Below are 16,296 nucleotides of genomic sequence, written 5' to 3'. Positions count from 1 at the left end.
AGCTGTATGAGGGTACTAGGGGCAACTGATTGTACACTTTGGATCTTTGGATACTTGTATGGTATGTGAACAATCTCAATAAAAATAAAAGAAAAACTGAAGGGAGAAATAGCTGTATGTACAATAGTAGTTGGAAACTTCAATACACCATTCTCATCAACAGATAGATCATCTAGACAGAGGATCAATAAGGAAACAGAGAACTTGAATAATATGATAAATGAACTTGACCTAACAAAATATACAGAGCATATACACCAAAAGTACAGGATATACATTCTTCTCAAGTGCTCATATATCATTCTCCAGGATAGACCACATGTTGTGTCACAAACAAGTCTAAATAAATTTTAAAAGATTGAAATTATACAAAGTATTTTCTCTGACCATAATGGGATGAAGCTGGAAATCAATAACAGATGGAGAACTGGAGGACTCACAAATATATGGAGGTTAAACAACAGAGTCTTAAACAATCAGTGGGTCAAAGAACAAATTGCAAGAGAAATCAGTAAATATTTTGGGAAGAATGAAAATGAGAAGACAATAGATAAAAATTATGTAATTCAGCACAGGCAGTGCTGAGAGGGAAATTTATAGCTCTAAACACCTACATTAAAAAGGAATAAAAAGCTAAAGTGAAAGACTAACTGCACACCTGGAGGAATTAGAAAAAGAACAGGAAACTAACCCTGAAGCAAGCAGAAGGAAAGAAATAACAAAGATTAGAGCAGAAAGAAATGAAACTGAGAATTAAAATACAATGGAGAGCATTAACAAAACCCGAAGTTTGTTCTTTGAGAAGATCAATAAAATTAACAAACCCTTAGCTAGACTGACAAAGAAAAAAAGAGAAGATACAAATAAATAAAATCAGAAATGGGGGTGGGGGCATAACTACTGACCCTACAGAAATAAAAGGGATCAGAAAAGGATACTATGAACAACTCTACGCCAACACATTACACAACTTTTATGAAATGGACAAATTCCTAGAAACACATGAGCATCCTACACTGACTATAGAAGAAATAGAAGATCTCAACGTATCAATTACAACAAAAGAGATTGAATCAGTCATCGGAAACCTCCCAAAAAAGAAAAGCCAAGGACCAGATGGCTTTGCAGATGAATTCTACCAATCATTCCAAGAAGAATTAATACCAATCCTGCTCAGACACTTCCAGAAAATTAAAGAGGAGGGAACACTACCTAATTCATCTCTGAGGCTAAAATCACCCTAATACCACAGCCAGATAAAGATACCACAAGAAAAGAAAATTACAGATCAATTTCTCTTATGAATATAGATGCAAAAATCCTCAACAAAATACTTGCAAAGTGAATACAACAGCACATTAAAAGAATTGTACACCTTGATCAAGAGGGTTTTATCCTAGGTATGCAAGAGGGTTCAACACAAGGAAATCAATTACAATTAATGTAATACACCACATTAACAAATTGAAGGAAAAGAACCACATGATCATTTTGATTGATGCAGAAAAAGCATTTGACAAAATCTGGCATCCTTTCTTAACACTTCAAATGTAGGATTAGAAGGAAACATCCTCCACATGATAAAGGGGTTATATGAAAAACCCACAGCTAATGGTGAAAGACTGAAAGCTTTCCCTCTAAGTTCTGGAACAAGACAAGGATGCTCACTGTCAACACTGTACTCAACATTGTAATATAAGTTCTACCAAGAGCAGTAAGGCAAGAAAAAGAAATAAAAGGCATTGAAATAGGAAGGGAAGAATAAAATTGTCACTATTTGCAGATAACATGATCCTATATTTAGAAGTTCCCCCCAAAATCTACAACAAACCTACTAGAACTAATAAATGAGTTCAACAAATTGGCAGGATAAAAGATCTACATGCAAAAAATAAAAAATTGATGGTGTTTCTATACATTGGTAATGAACAATCTGAAGAGGAAATCAAGAAAAAAAATCCCTTTACAATAGCAATTAAAATAATCAACTATCTAGGAATAAGTTTAACCAAGGATTTAAAGAACTTGTATACAGAAACTACAAAATATTGCTAAAAGAAATTAAGAGAAACCAAAATAAATGGAAAGGCGTTCCATGTCCATGGATTGAAGACTATCGTTAATATGTAAATGCCACCCAAATTAATTTACAGATTCAATGTATTCCCAATCAAAATTCCAACAGCGTTCATGGCAGAAATGGAAAAGCAAATTTTCAAATTTATTTGGAAGGGTAAGTGGCCCAGAATGGTCAAAGCCATCTTGAAAAGGGAGAATGAAGTTGGAAGACTCACACTTCCTGACTTTAAAACATATTACAAAGCTACAGTGATCAAAACAGCATGGTATTGGCATAAAGATCAATCTATTGACCAATCAAATCAAATTGAAAGTTCAGAAATAAACCCTCACATCTGTGGTCAATTGATATTTGACAAGGCTACTAAGTCCACTCAACTGGACAGAATAATCTCCTCAACAAATGGTGCTGGGAGAACTGGATATTCATATGCAAAAGAAGGAAAGGGGACTGCTATCTCATACCTTGTACAAAAATTAACTCAAAAATGGATCAAAGACCTAAATATAAGAACCAGGAAGGACCATAAAACTCCTAGAAAAAAATGTAGGGAAGAATGTTCAAGTTCTCCTGGTAGGCAATGGTTTCTTATACTTTACACCCAAAGCACAAGCAATGAAATTAAAAAAAAACAGATAAATGGGTCCTCCTCAAAATTAAAAACTTTTGTGCTTCAAAGCACTTTGTCAAGAAATTGAAAAGGCAACCTACACAATGGGAGAAAATATTTGGAAACCATGTATCCGATAAGGGTTTAATATCCAGAATATATAAAGTCCTGCAACTCAACAGTAAAAATACAAACAACCAAATTTAAAAATGGGCAAAAGACTTGAGTAGACATTTTTTCTAAGAGGAAATACAAATGGTTAAAGAACACATGAAAATATGCACAACATCACTAGCTATTAGGAAAATGCAAATCAAACCACAATGAGATATCATTTCACACCTACTAGAATGGCCACTATTTAAAAAAACAGAAAACTATAAGTATTGGAGAGGATGTGGAGAAATTAAAAGATAAAATATAGGACTGTACAGCACAGTGAACCCTATTGTAGACCATTGACTATAGTTAATAGTACAAGTATAAGAATGTTCTTTCATGGGTTATAGCAAATGTATGATACTAATACAAGGTGGTAATAATAGGGTGGTATATTGGAAAAAATACACCTAATGTAAATAATGGATTATTAATAGAACTATAATCTTTCATCCATTGAAACAAAGGTAACTACTGTTAAAAAAAATAGTACAATTATTTTTAAATGTACTATTATCAGTAGATGCACACCAATACGAGGTGGTGGTGGGGTGGCATATGGGAATTTTCTATTTTATGCATGATTGTTTTGTAAACTCACAACTTCTCTAATTAAAAAAAGGCATTCAAAAGTTCATGATTAAAAGTGAGATTGGCTGTTTAAAACCCATGGTGGAATGAAATGGAGAAATATATAAATAAGCTAAGAGTTTATGCTGCTGTTGCTCCCGCCGCCCCTGCTTCCATCCCACAGTCCTCTCACCACCTTGGGGTGACCCTGCGAAAGCTGCCCAAGTGCACGGGGAATATGACTTGGCCCTGAGTGGCCTCAACCATCCATCGTTGAACCATCCAGCTTGTTTTCTGACCCTGGTCTGCAGTCCACACTCTGGCTTCCCTCACCATACTGGCATAGGAAAGGAGTTTCTAAAAATAGTGAAAATTAAGAGAAATTCAGAAGCAATTAACTAATCTTGAAACACATTGTAACTAAGATTGATTGTTTACATTTAAAAAAAATAAGTTTCATTGTATTTTCTACCATTCTTCTCCTCTCTCTCCTTTCTGGCAATGGTATGATTTGGATTTAAATTGAGGATAAATTAACGCTAAAATAAATTAGAATAATGAAGATTTTTATTTATCCAACAGAGGTTGATTTTTTTTTTTATGTCATTCCATTTACCTGATTTCTTGCTGTAGACATTGGGAAATTATGACTTATCGTAATTATACACTCACATACATGGAAGCACCATGTTGCCATTAAAATGGGCCTTTTAAAGCTGTTAATCCAACCATGCCGCTGCTTTGCTTAAACTCTTCTGTATTCCTCTTACGTTTAGGAAAAATCTGAATTCTTAACATAATACACAGGACTATCCGTGATTTGGCCTTTGCCCAAAAATTGTTTTACCTTTCCTCACTGCCCTTCCCTAAACCTGTATTCCAGCCACTTCAAGTTTCTTCTAATTCGCTGAACCGTACGTGAAATATCCCAAGGACTTTGCATGTGCTGTCCCCTGTGCTTGAAGAAATTCTCTTACTTTTCTAGTTGCAATTCAGACTGAACTTTGTCTTTCTCTCCTGGCCTCTTACCACCCCAATACAGTGCTGATTACAATCCTTCTGAAACTGTTAAACCTTGCATATACACACATTATTCCAATCAGTCTGTAATATGGACTCTTGAAAGGGAATTCCTGTGTCGTAGTCAACATTTCTTGGAATCTATGGATGCTTGATAAAAAATCTGTAGTATGTATGTATACATCGGTTGTGAAAAGAACTTTCATGGTTTTTGCCCACTTTCTAAAATTCTCACGCTGTGTTTTGGCCTCTGATTTAGCTGCATATAAGCAAAGAATATCAGAATATTCACTCTATCTTTACGCCAAATGAGGTTTTCAAACTTTTTCAGATAGTTGTGGTAAACACCAAATTGCTGCTAGAAAAAAAGTGTTGCGTTTTGTTTCATTATCGAGGAGTGCTCTGTGCAAAGACAGATTACTTGGAGTATTAGTCAGGATTCTTGGCTGCAAGCAGAAAGGGTATTGAGTAGTTGATAGCATCAGTGGGAAGGCTGAAAGACCAGTCTTGAATAAAGCAGGTGGTGAGGCAGCCAGACAGAGCTAAGCAAACTCCAAAGAGCATTTGGGCTAGGATGCCTTCATCACTAGTACCTCAGCTGGCCTAGTGACTTGGTTCCACAAATGCCGGGTTCAGAATCCTGGGTGAGAACATACAGTCAGTGAAGCCTTGGTCACATGACCACCCTCTAGGATGCAGGCAAGGGGCAAAGAGGGGAAGCGTCTGGTCTCTTCAGCTTCTGTAGTTGGAGATAGGTCCCATCTCCCATAAATACATGTAACGAGGCATTTCTTCAGATTTGGAAAGGTGTTTGAATCAAGGTTGTACCCTCCCACCCACAAAAAAAAAGAAAGAAATATTTACTACAGCCTATCCATTTGACTACACAACACCGGTATATACCGTTAGTCTATAGTCACACTTCCAAAGTGAGTGCTGCCATCTAAAATGATACAGCCATTCCTTACATGACTAAAAGCACTGCACGCCCCAAAGGGATACAGTCCAACTGGTCATCAGTAACTTCACCCACCTCCAAGTATCTCAGTATTTTGCAACAGATGGGTTTCAGCTTCAGAGTTAATACCACCTGAACACTCTACAATATATGGAGAAGAAGGATAGGAACAAAACTCTTTGTTAAAATATGAATACGTTCATGCCCGGCAGTGATGGAAATATAAGCAGAGACTACAATTTCAACAACTCATTGCATGATCCCTTTGTCTTCAGCCTGTACCACAGCCATTGTTTACTCATTGAGATAACACAACTTTTCATTACCAAACTATCTCAACCCTTGATGGTCTGGCCCAAATGCAGTTACAGCATTGGGCACGGTAGCATTAGGAGATCACCTCGGAGCAACCACTTGGGTTCTATCCAGACTCCGCCTTCCTCTCATTGTGCAGCAGCAGCTCCATTTCTCCTGAGTAGCCAGGATCAATGTCCCAGCAAACACTACAGTTTCTCCTCCCTCCTTTTCTTTTCCTTTTTTTTTTTTTACTGACATGAAAAGCAAAAGTGGCCAAGTAGTTGGAGCATTGTTGTGCTATGCTGGCGGTATCCCTACCTTGGGTAGCAAACCTCCAAACAGGAGCAGCACCGAATTGCAGTGACTGGAAGTGAAGATGTGACACTGAGTCATCTAATTGTGAGAAGTGCCACTATCATTCTCACTCCTTGATCTTAGATCTGTGCATTTGAGGCAAGGGTGTGAAACACCACATGTTGATGACTGGTTCCATTCATATATCTCATTGCACAGGCCAGCATCCCAACCTTAAAAATATTTTCTCTCACGGGCAGTCAAAACTGAGTCTTCAATAAATATTATGCCATTCTATATACTGCCTATATCTGAATTAGAGAAGAGACTAGCAAATCCTACAAATATCAATTTATTGCCTTGCGCTTTTTTTATAAAAATAATTTATTTGGCAGGAGCAATATGATGTGGGACAGTATGACAATGTATAAGATATTTAGAAAGCCAAAGATGGAGGTACTGAAAGAAGCATGAAAGTGAACTGAAACACAAAACAAGTACTAATTGCAGTGGAGAAAAATGGCTGTGCTTCTGCAATGGAAGATCTTCCTTGTAATCAGTTTGCCCCTGAGAAGCTAGATGTTCCCCAGGTTATCATAAATATTGGAATCTCAGTTTGAGTAATGGTGCCAGCTACTGGGCATTCTGCAGTGGGGTAGCAAAGCAGGTCATGGTGAAATTGTTTTTTACTCATGCATAGCCTCCCTTTCTGTCACTTTGGCCACTCTCTATGATCCCATTGGGCAAGCAACAAGATGTTGGGGAAGTCATGGATGCATGGTAAGGGGCCATCTCCCAGCCCTTGCTTACCTCTTGCTTCCTTTTCTATTGTTCTGTTTCCACTCCAACCTGAGGGAAATGTTAAGTCTGATAGAAAGACCCAACCAGACCCTAAACCCAGAAACCAGGAACAAGCAGCCCCAGATGCTAATCAAGGCAGGAATTCTCAGTGGCAGGACCCTCTCCCCCCAGAGTGGATTAATACCACACTCAATCAGTATACATTTGTGTCTCTTCTCTGATGCAAAGTGGGGTGTGTGGAGCTGCTATCTAATGACCCCAACCTGAGCAGTTTTAGCCACACTGGGAGATCAGCCACAATAGGATTTTTTTCCTCTGCTCTTTTGGACCCTTTGTGTTGTGTAAGTAATAAAGCTGTCTCTTGCTGAAAGTTTCTGTTGTGTCCATGAGCCAGTGCTCCCGTGATGCACTGTGTAGCAAATTGTTACTCATAGGGTGACTGGAGAAGAATCCACAGAGTAGGATGTCTGATCTGGCTGGTGAACAGCCACATTGAGCACAGATATTCTGACACTCTTAGACCATTCTGAGAAGACAGTCCACATCCTGTTAACCAAACTTTTTTTGTCCCCAGTTATTTTATTGTGCTGCTTCATAATCCTTGGCTATCTGGCCAACCTATTAATTCCTGATAAATCAGTGCATCCATATATCTGGCTACTTCTTCTAGGAAATGTGGAAAATGAAATTTATATCTTGAAGTTCTGTGTGTTGAGGGGTTGGCCCTCTTCCACCTTTTTTTAGTGCCACCACTGAGTGGTGCTGTAATGTTTGGCTGATGCTGTGATGTCATGCAGTACCATCTGAAAATTGGGCTTGAGGTTTTCTTCCTAATGTATTGTTCACCAGGAATTCCCCAAGAAGACAAAATTGTAGGTTGAGGAAAAGGAAACAAGGTGGTAGGACTAGACACTCTGGTAGTGGGTCCTCCAGACTTGCTATATAATAGAGTACAAAACTCATGTAAAATGGATCAGAGAACTGCTAGGTCATCATGAACAGCTTGGGTATCAGGAATGATCTTGGAAGGAAAGAACAGAAGATCCAACTAATGGTGACAAATAGGAGTTTGTTTCTCTCATGCAAAAATAAATCTGAGTGTAGGCACATGCTGGCATTGGTTCAGTGTCTCCGAGAGTCAGGGATAGTGTCTCTGCAATTCTTTTGGTCTTTTCCTTTTGGTCTTAAAATGGCTCCTTTGGATCGAGGCATCCACATTTATGATGGGAAGATGTAGAGAAAGAGGAGTGCTGGTTCAATGTCCCCTTTTATCGGGAGAGGAAAATCTTCACTAGATGCCCCCAGAGACTTTTATTTAGTTTCAGTGTCCAAAACTGTGGCAGGTTGGACACTCATCCCACCCTACCATTGCAGAAGAGGCTGAGAATTTAATAATGTAGTTTTTCCAGTCCTATTAATGGTTCAGACATGGGAGTAAGAGAGGCCATGGGAATTGGTTTGGCCAGTCCACAGTGTCTGTTATGCCTGGAGATGACAGCTAGGCATTCATTTTCAACAAGGGCCTAGCAACAAACTAAGAGCTCTTTCCCAAAAGGAAATAAGTAGTGAAAAGGACATGGGGCCTCTACTTCTCCATCAAAACTCACCATGGGCTTCGGAGAGCATCCCAATCTGCTGCAGATATTTTGCCCTCCATTGGCTCTGTCAGTTTTGAAAAGTCAATTGGCCCAGCAGCATCCCCAACCACCTGAAGTTTTCTTTTCCTCTGGACACAACTTAAAACAGGAAGCGATTTGGGGAAACAGCAAATGGGTCGGAGTGGACCATCGAAAGCAATGGAATATGTTGCCTCCAAAGAGGTTCCCCCAGTGTCCCCTCCTGGTGGTGACAGCACTGGGTTTGGCAGCTTGCCCTTCACTTAGGAGGCCTAATCTGGCCTGTCACAGAACACCAGCCCATAATACTTCACCAGGGTGAGACCTCAGTATTTTCATGGTATTTATCTCCCACCCTCTGGCATGCATGTGTTTTCCCAGGTCATTCAAGATCCCTGCTGCTTCCTATTTGGCAAGGCCCAGAACATGATTTCATTACTGTAACAGTTTCGGGTCTTCTAAATCTTCCTCCTTACTCTAAAAGCTCTTACTTCATGGGTCTGGAAGCCAATATGGAAATCATTCCAGGCGTCGAGGATACCTATCACAAGTATACTTATTCTCCTTCAGAACTAGGAACTTTGAAGGGAACTCAGGGTACGCTCCCTTTATTCATTGACCTTCACCCCCACAGTGCCCCCACTCTGACCACTGGATGACAGCGAGGTTCTAGGTCCCCAGGAATTAGCAATTTTTTACAACTTTATTGAGGCATATTTTACATATCGTCTAACTCACCCATTAAAAGAGTAAAAGCCAAAGTCAACTTGAAAGGTGAAATCACTGCCCTCCCCACTACGTGGGATCTGACACCCAGGAGAGTGAATCTCCCTGGCAACGTGGAATATGACTCCCGGGGAGGAATGTAGACCCAGTATCGTGGGATGGAGAACATCTTCTTGACCAAAAGGGGGATGTGAAATGAAATGAAATAAGCTTCAGTGGCAGAGAGATTCCAAAAGGAGCCGAGAGGTCACTCTGGTGGGCACTCTAACGCACAACATAGACAACCCTTTTTAGGTTCTAGTGAATTGGAGTAGCTAGCAGTAAATACCTGAAACTATCAAACTACAACCCAGAACCCATGAATATTAAAGACGATTGTATAAAAATGTTCTTATGAGGGGTGACAATGTGATTGGGAAAGCCATATGGACCACACTCCCCTTTGTCTAGTTTATGGATGGATGAGTAGAAAAATGGAGGAGGGAAAAACAAACAAACAAACAAACAAACAAAGGCACCCAGTGTTCTTTTTTACTTTAATTGCTCTTTTTCACTTTAATTATTATTCTTGTTATTTTTGTGTGTGTGGTAATGAAGGTGTCAGGGATTGATTTTGGTGATGAATGCACAACTTCGTAATGGTACTGTGAACAATCGAATGTGTGATTTGTTTTGTATGACTGCGTGGTATGTGAATATATCTCAATAAAATGAATTAAAAAAAAAAGAGTAAGAGCCAATGATTTTTAGTAAATTTACCAAGTTGTGCAATCATCGCCATAAATCAGTTTTAGGACATTTTCTTCTCTCCAATAAAATCTCTCTTGCACTGTATCACAGGAGTGATGGAAATATCATTAAATGATCTTTGAAAACATTTTTAAGTAACTGCATTATATTCATCTTATTGATAAAATATAATTTTAACACCATGATTAGCATTTAGATTGCTTCTAATTTGATAATATATGTAATAATATAATAAACATTGCAGTTTGAAAATATTTGTCTGCACTTCTTAGTAAACAAGTAGGAAAAATTTCTAAAATTGAAACTCATGGGCATTCATCTTTTAAAACTAAGAATATTCAGAAATCTGAATTTTAGAATTATGGAAGTCTGAATGTAGAATAGAAATAGTAGAAGGGCCTTTCCTATCTCTGCAGTTGGCAAACATGTTGTCAGGAGAATAATTATTTTCAGTGACAGCTGACACCAACTGTGAGAAAGAAGGAGCAACCTTGCCTTGTCCCTGCTGGCCCTAAAGGGCTCCCCAGGCAGTTCCTGAGGAGCTCCCTTCTGTGCCCGTACCTCTGCCTACAGGAAATCCATCCCTTGGAAGCTGCCTGTTAAAATTCAAACTGGACTGCCCCTAAACTGCTGGAGCGAAAGCCACATAAATGGCCTAAGGTCTGACCCAGATTGGGCAGCTGTGATTTCTTTTTCTCGCCTTTTTTTTGGGGTGGGGGTGGGGGTGGCATGGCCAGTGTTCTATTTTTAGAAGACGGGGCTATAGGGACTCTAACCAGACCTGCTGCGAGAGCTACGTGGGCACACCTGAGGAGATGTGTAGATGAGCATTCATCATCTCTCAGAGCCCTCGCATTAATAAAGCTGAGAAATTGCACTTCAGATTCTCAGTGTGGATCAAGGAAGCATTGAGGCTAGAATTCAGGTCCTGCAATTCACAAGTTGTTCTCTAACTGGTAATTTATCTTTCTCACTTCACAACATTTTGCCACCACCATGCCCAAGTGAATAGCTTTAATAAGTCTTTAAGTTAAAAGAACCAAACCCATAGTAAAATTTTTTAAAATGACATTCATTATTTCAAATAGGTACTTTTCTCATGCATGCTATTTTCCAGCCAATTCTTAACTAGACTATAAATGGTTTTGGACTCAAAGCAATACATTTTCAGTGTTGAATGATTCCATGCGAGTTTCCCTGTCCAGAGTACAAGTGCATCTGCTTGCCTCTGCCTCAAAAGAGAGGGGGAAGACCAACTGTTCCTTTTAGTGAAGGAGTCGTAACAGTTCTCTGAGATGGAAGAGGTCTGGGGTGTCCTTGTCAGGCTACTCCTGAGGGTCTGGGGAGGTCCAGTTCCCAGCACAGACGCGCATCACCTTCTGTTCTGTAAGCTGCCTCTCTGGCTCCCGGAGGCTCTGTGTTCCTATCAATCCTTTTGTCTCCTATTGCTCAATTGAAAGGGGATCAATATAAATAAGCAGATAAGCAAGGGGGCAAGGCTAGAATAAACCTGCTGGTATTGGGAGATGTAAGTATATCTAATTTATAAATATCAAGATACATAGATACAGATAAATAGATACATATACAGAGGTTTAAAAAATGTGTATGGATATGTGTGTATACCTGTATTTGTTTACATACATATATTTTCATCTCTGTCTTCTGAAGGGGGCTAGAAGCAGTGACACCCCAGTAACAACAAGCATATCTAGTGCCCAGATCTTGGCTTCTAAATACCATTCTCTAACATGAGGTTGATTCCAAGGCTGGGGTAGGGAAAATACAAGAAAAGCCTGGAGCATCTTATGGCACCAGAAAGTAAGGAAGTGCTTAAAAAATAAAATAAAGGGGGGGGGGGATGTCAAAAGGACACAGGAGGCAACCTAAAAGAGCTCCCAATGGACAAAGCTGGAACAATTTGAGCAATAAAATAAAAAATGATATTATTGATTTATTGCCCAATGAATAAAATAAATATCCATGAATCCTTATAATCCTTATTATAGAAGTGATTAAATAAATAAATAAATGTGGGCGCAACTCTTCATTCCAGAAAAATTCCAATTAATAAGTGTGGGAATGAGGGAAATAGAAAATCACCATTGGAACACCAAAGTAATAATTGCTGTAGGCAAGCGCCACTGACAAATGTTAAAAGTCGGACTCTATATTTTCTGCATGATTTTTCTGTAGCCTACATCTTTGCTGATAAAAAAAATTAAGTGGACAGAAGTTTAAGGAGAAACAGATATTTGCATAGCTACAAAGTATCTCCCTCCAAATATTTATTAATTACAAAGAGAAAAATATCTTCTTCAGAAAAGATAAAATTTTAAAGAACTTTGCCTCCTGAGCATATTGTAACTATTAATATTTTATAAAAATTATTTTAGCAAACGAAAGTGTTCACACATGATATAATATCAATTTTCTCAAATATTTCCTTTGTTTCTGAAGCCTTCAGTAAATGAACTCAAGTCAAGTATTATAAAGGAGCAAATTTCCAAATCTGCGTAGATGGAATTAAATATTTTCTGGGCCTCCAGTTACAAAAAGATTCCAATAACATTTCCAGTGCCTTGATTTGGGTATTTTTAGATAATTCCTTGGTCTGTGGCTGGTAAGTAGAAACCGGTCAATAAATTCTCATTAATTAATTGCTCCCTATAAACTTTTGGTTCCTCATCTTCTGGATCCTCTTGACTCATTTGGATCTTCTGGAGAACTTGTCACATGTGACCTGCCTCCTGCTTTTGACTTTTCCGGGCAGCGTGGGAGAGGCCTGGGAAGGGGATTCACAAAGGGGTGGATGCTAGAGGAGGGTCTCTTAGCAATAGTCCATGCCTAAGGTGGGATTCCATGTGCAACAATTGTCACAGAACTGTGACAATTAAAGCATTGCCAGAGAGACACAAATGTGGGTTTTTAAAGTGATTATAAAATAGGACTGATTATGTACTAATACTTGGAGAAAATTAAGTAATAAGAAGAAAATTAGAAAATAGGAAAAAATAAGTGAATTTATTTCCCTATTTTTTCCATATTTGTTACTAAAATAAGGTATGAATTAATTGATCCTGATGGAGAGGAAAATGGCAATTAAAGTGGTTTCATGGAGATAAAAAGATCTATCCTGGTAATATATTTAATATAACTTAATCTGTCAGTTGAGGGAAAAATATAGTTTTTGTTTTAGAAAAAAGGACAAATGGCATAAGTAATGGGAAACTTCTTGAATAACTGAAAAAATTTTAAAAACAGAAATAAAATGTCCATACATTTGGGAATGATTCCATTCTCTTTATCTGTTTAAAGTAATCTACATTCTTTTTTGAGAATAAAAATCATATTCTTGAAATTGCATCCATTTTTATTGGTGAAATTCAAATAAGTGATTCTCCTCAAAAGATGCAATTTTACTAAATCTTTATCAAAATGGCATGTGTATCTTTTAGCTAGCTGAACCAGGGAAATAAGTAAGTGCTGAACTTAAACTTACTGCCAATTGATGAGAAAAAAATTTGGAGGATTGCCATTTTAGTTGAAGAAAATGAAAATTTATTCTACATTAAGTTCTGAAAGTCTTTAGCTCTGGCTTTGGAAGTATCAGACCCAAGGTCTGTCTCCTGCTGGTGTAAAATCCCAGCACTGATCAGGAGAAGCTTTTAAATCATTAAACACCCTTTATTTATGAAAAATTCTGAACTTCTGCTTCTTTGGCAGTAAAAGTATAGGATCTGGAAAGATACTCTACATTGGGAAAATCACCAATGTAAAGGAGTGTTAGGAACTTTCCAGTGCAGTTTCAAATTGAGCCCTTTGTTGGATTAGAAGTGAAGCATTATGACATCCATTCTTCTCTTGGAACATCTTTACCTAGGACTAAATCAGAATACTTTGTTAGAACTGGTGTGTTATATAATACCGGATTTCCTTATGCCCCTTAGCTATAGTTTGTATGTGAAGATGGTGTAGGAGTTAAGTTTAGAGGTGAGAGAACATGGCAGACTTTATGTGAATGGGCAGAAGTAGGGAGGTCAATGCATGCATAGGCATTCATATATAATTATTCTATAATGATCAATGAATGGGATGGACAAATGACAACCTATTGTCATGCTCCTTGAAGTCCACAGAATTCATCATATGGCCTTTTGTAATGAAAGTTTTAGATATGATTCTTCAATCTAACTTACAAAGAAGAGTAAAAAAACTACTGTGATGGCAGCATCAATATCTCCGTGCATAGGGCAATATTTTCTGTAAATTGGTTAGACTTTGTCTAATGAGAGAATCTCTTGACCTCAGGAGATTTATTTAATATGCTTTGGTTATTAAACTCCCACTTTTTTTGAGGTTTTTTTTTTTTTAAATTCAGTTTTATTGAGATATATTCACATACCATTCAGTGATCCATGGTGTACAATCAACTGTTCACAGTACCATCTTATAGTTGTGCATTCATCACCCCAATCTATTTTTGAACATTTTCCTTGCACCAGAAAGAAACAGAATCAGAATAAAAAAATAAAAATAAAAAAAGAACACCCAAATCACACACATCCCCCATCTCACTCTATTTTTCATTTAGGTTTTGTCCCCATTTTTCTACTCATCCATCCATACACTAGATAAAGGGAGTGTGATCCACAGGGTTTTCACAATCGCATTGTCACCCCTTGTAAGCTACATTGTTATACAATCGTCTTCGAGTCAAGGCTACTGGGTTGGAGTTTGGTAGTTTCAGGTATTTACTTCTAGCTATTCCAATATATTAAAACCTAAAAAGTGTTATCTATAGAATGCATAAGAATGCCCACCAGAGTGACCTCTCGACTCCATTTGAAATCTCTCAGCCACTGAAGCTTTATTTTGTTTCATTTCGCACCCTCCTTTTGATCAAGATGTTCTCAATCCCATGATGCCGGGTCCAGGTTCATCCCTGTAAACTCCCACTTTTAAATCAAGCCTAGCTTTCTCTTTCCATCTCCCAAAGCACACGTTTTTGGTAGTGGAAGCAATTAGTCCAGAAGGGAAGGCAGAAGCCTCAGAATCAGACAAATTCAGTTTTAGTAGCTATGGGACCTTGGTCCAATTTTCTGAGAACTTTTTCCTCGCTTGGGAAGGTGGGCTTGTAATATGTCCTCCACTGGGTTGCTGGAGAAGTAAACGGAATAGCACAGCTGGGTCCCTGTGATGCTGTGTGCTGCATGAGGCGGGTTGAGCTGGCCACACTCCGTGACCTGGATGCAAATAATCAGAGATGTTCTTTTCTGGAGTTTGGTATGATTGTGATCCTCTGCAATGTCTTGGGGAGGAAAACTCTTTGCTTATAATGTATGATCAGGTGTATTTATAAACAGCTGTCCAGTCATCGCATCTATGACTACAGTTCATCTCCCAGTCCCCACCCCCATCACAATGGCATAGTGGGAGAAGTGTGAACTGAAGTATCAAAGAAATGCAGTCACTCCCCAGGTCCTCAGGGGCCAGCCTTGATACCTTTTCCAAGGTACTCAACAACTCTGAGCTTGTTTCCTTCTCTGTAAACCGAGGAACAACTGCTCCTTGGAAGTGATGTGAGAATCAAACAAGGATGTGACAGATAGTAGAGAATAAAGCAAGGCCAGCTTCTCTTTTTAAGCAAAGGCTAGCTCACATGTCTCCTTGGGCTGGGCAGCTAGAGCTGGTGCTCTTACCCCATGCATCCCATGGTGCTATGGATCGGGCACAGGGGAGGGCAAAGGACCTCAACTTTAAATGATTCCTGCACTCCGTCCTACTTATCAATGCTTCTGCTATTTTTAAACTCTTTTTGACACCTCCTTTCAGCGTCCCCTGCACAATTTTTTAAAAATTCTTAATGTAATACCAGAATGTGTAGTATCTACTGGACAGTTTGACCTAAAGTCTCATGGGAATTTACTTCAGTTTCTTCAATTTGAATTCCAAACCTGTCTACACCATTATCTTTCTTCTTCTTCCTACTCCTTCCTCCTGGTTTTTAGTTGGTTGCAAACTAGTAGTAATATTTATTATAAACTGGACCTCATCTTCGTATCTCTCCCTGACGCCTACCCTATTCTCCTAATCTGTTTATTCTGATTTTTAGTTTTGAAGTTATCCTGTCCGGCGCTGCCCCGCTCGGTCCCCGGTTCCCGGCCGGCGAGGGGAAACAGGGAAGGAGAGAGAGAGATGCAGACTGCGCGAACTAACCTGGTCATGAATCACGACTCGAACCACACGGCAGTTGTGAAAGCAAGCCCTTTACTACAGCTAGATGAACATTCTGTGTTACTGGTTCCCACACGGGGCACGGCGCCTCGTGGGAGAGCAGCCTCGATGTGGCCGTCAGGCACGGCTCCTTGTGGGCTGTCTCACCCTACCCCGTCCGGGTAAGACCTTTTATACA

The sequence above is a fragment of the Choloepus didactylus genome, chromosome 17 (genome assembly GCF_015220235.1).
Source record: "Choloepus didactylus isolate mChoDid1 chromosome 17, mChoDid1.pri, whole genome shotgun sequence".
Lineage (NCBI taxonomy): Eukaryota > Metazoa > Chordata > Mammalia > Pilosa > Megalonychidae > Choloepus > Choloepus didactylus.
This window is presented reverse-complemented; position numbering follows the sequence as displayed.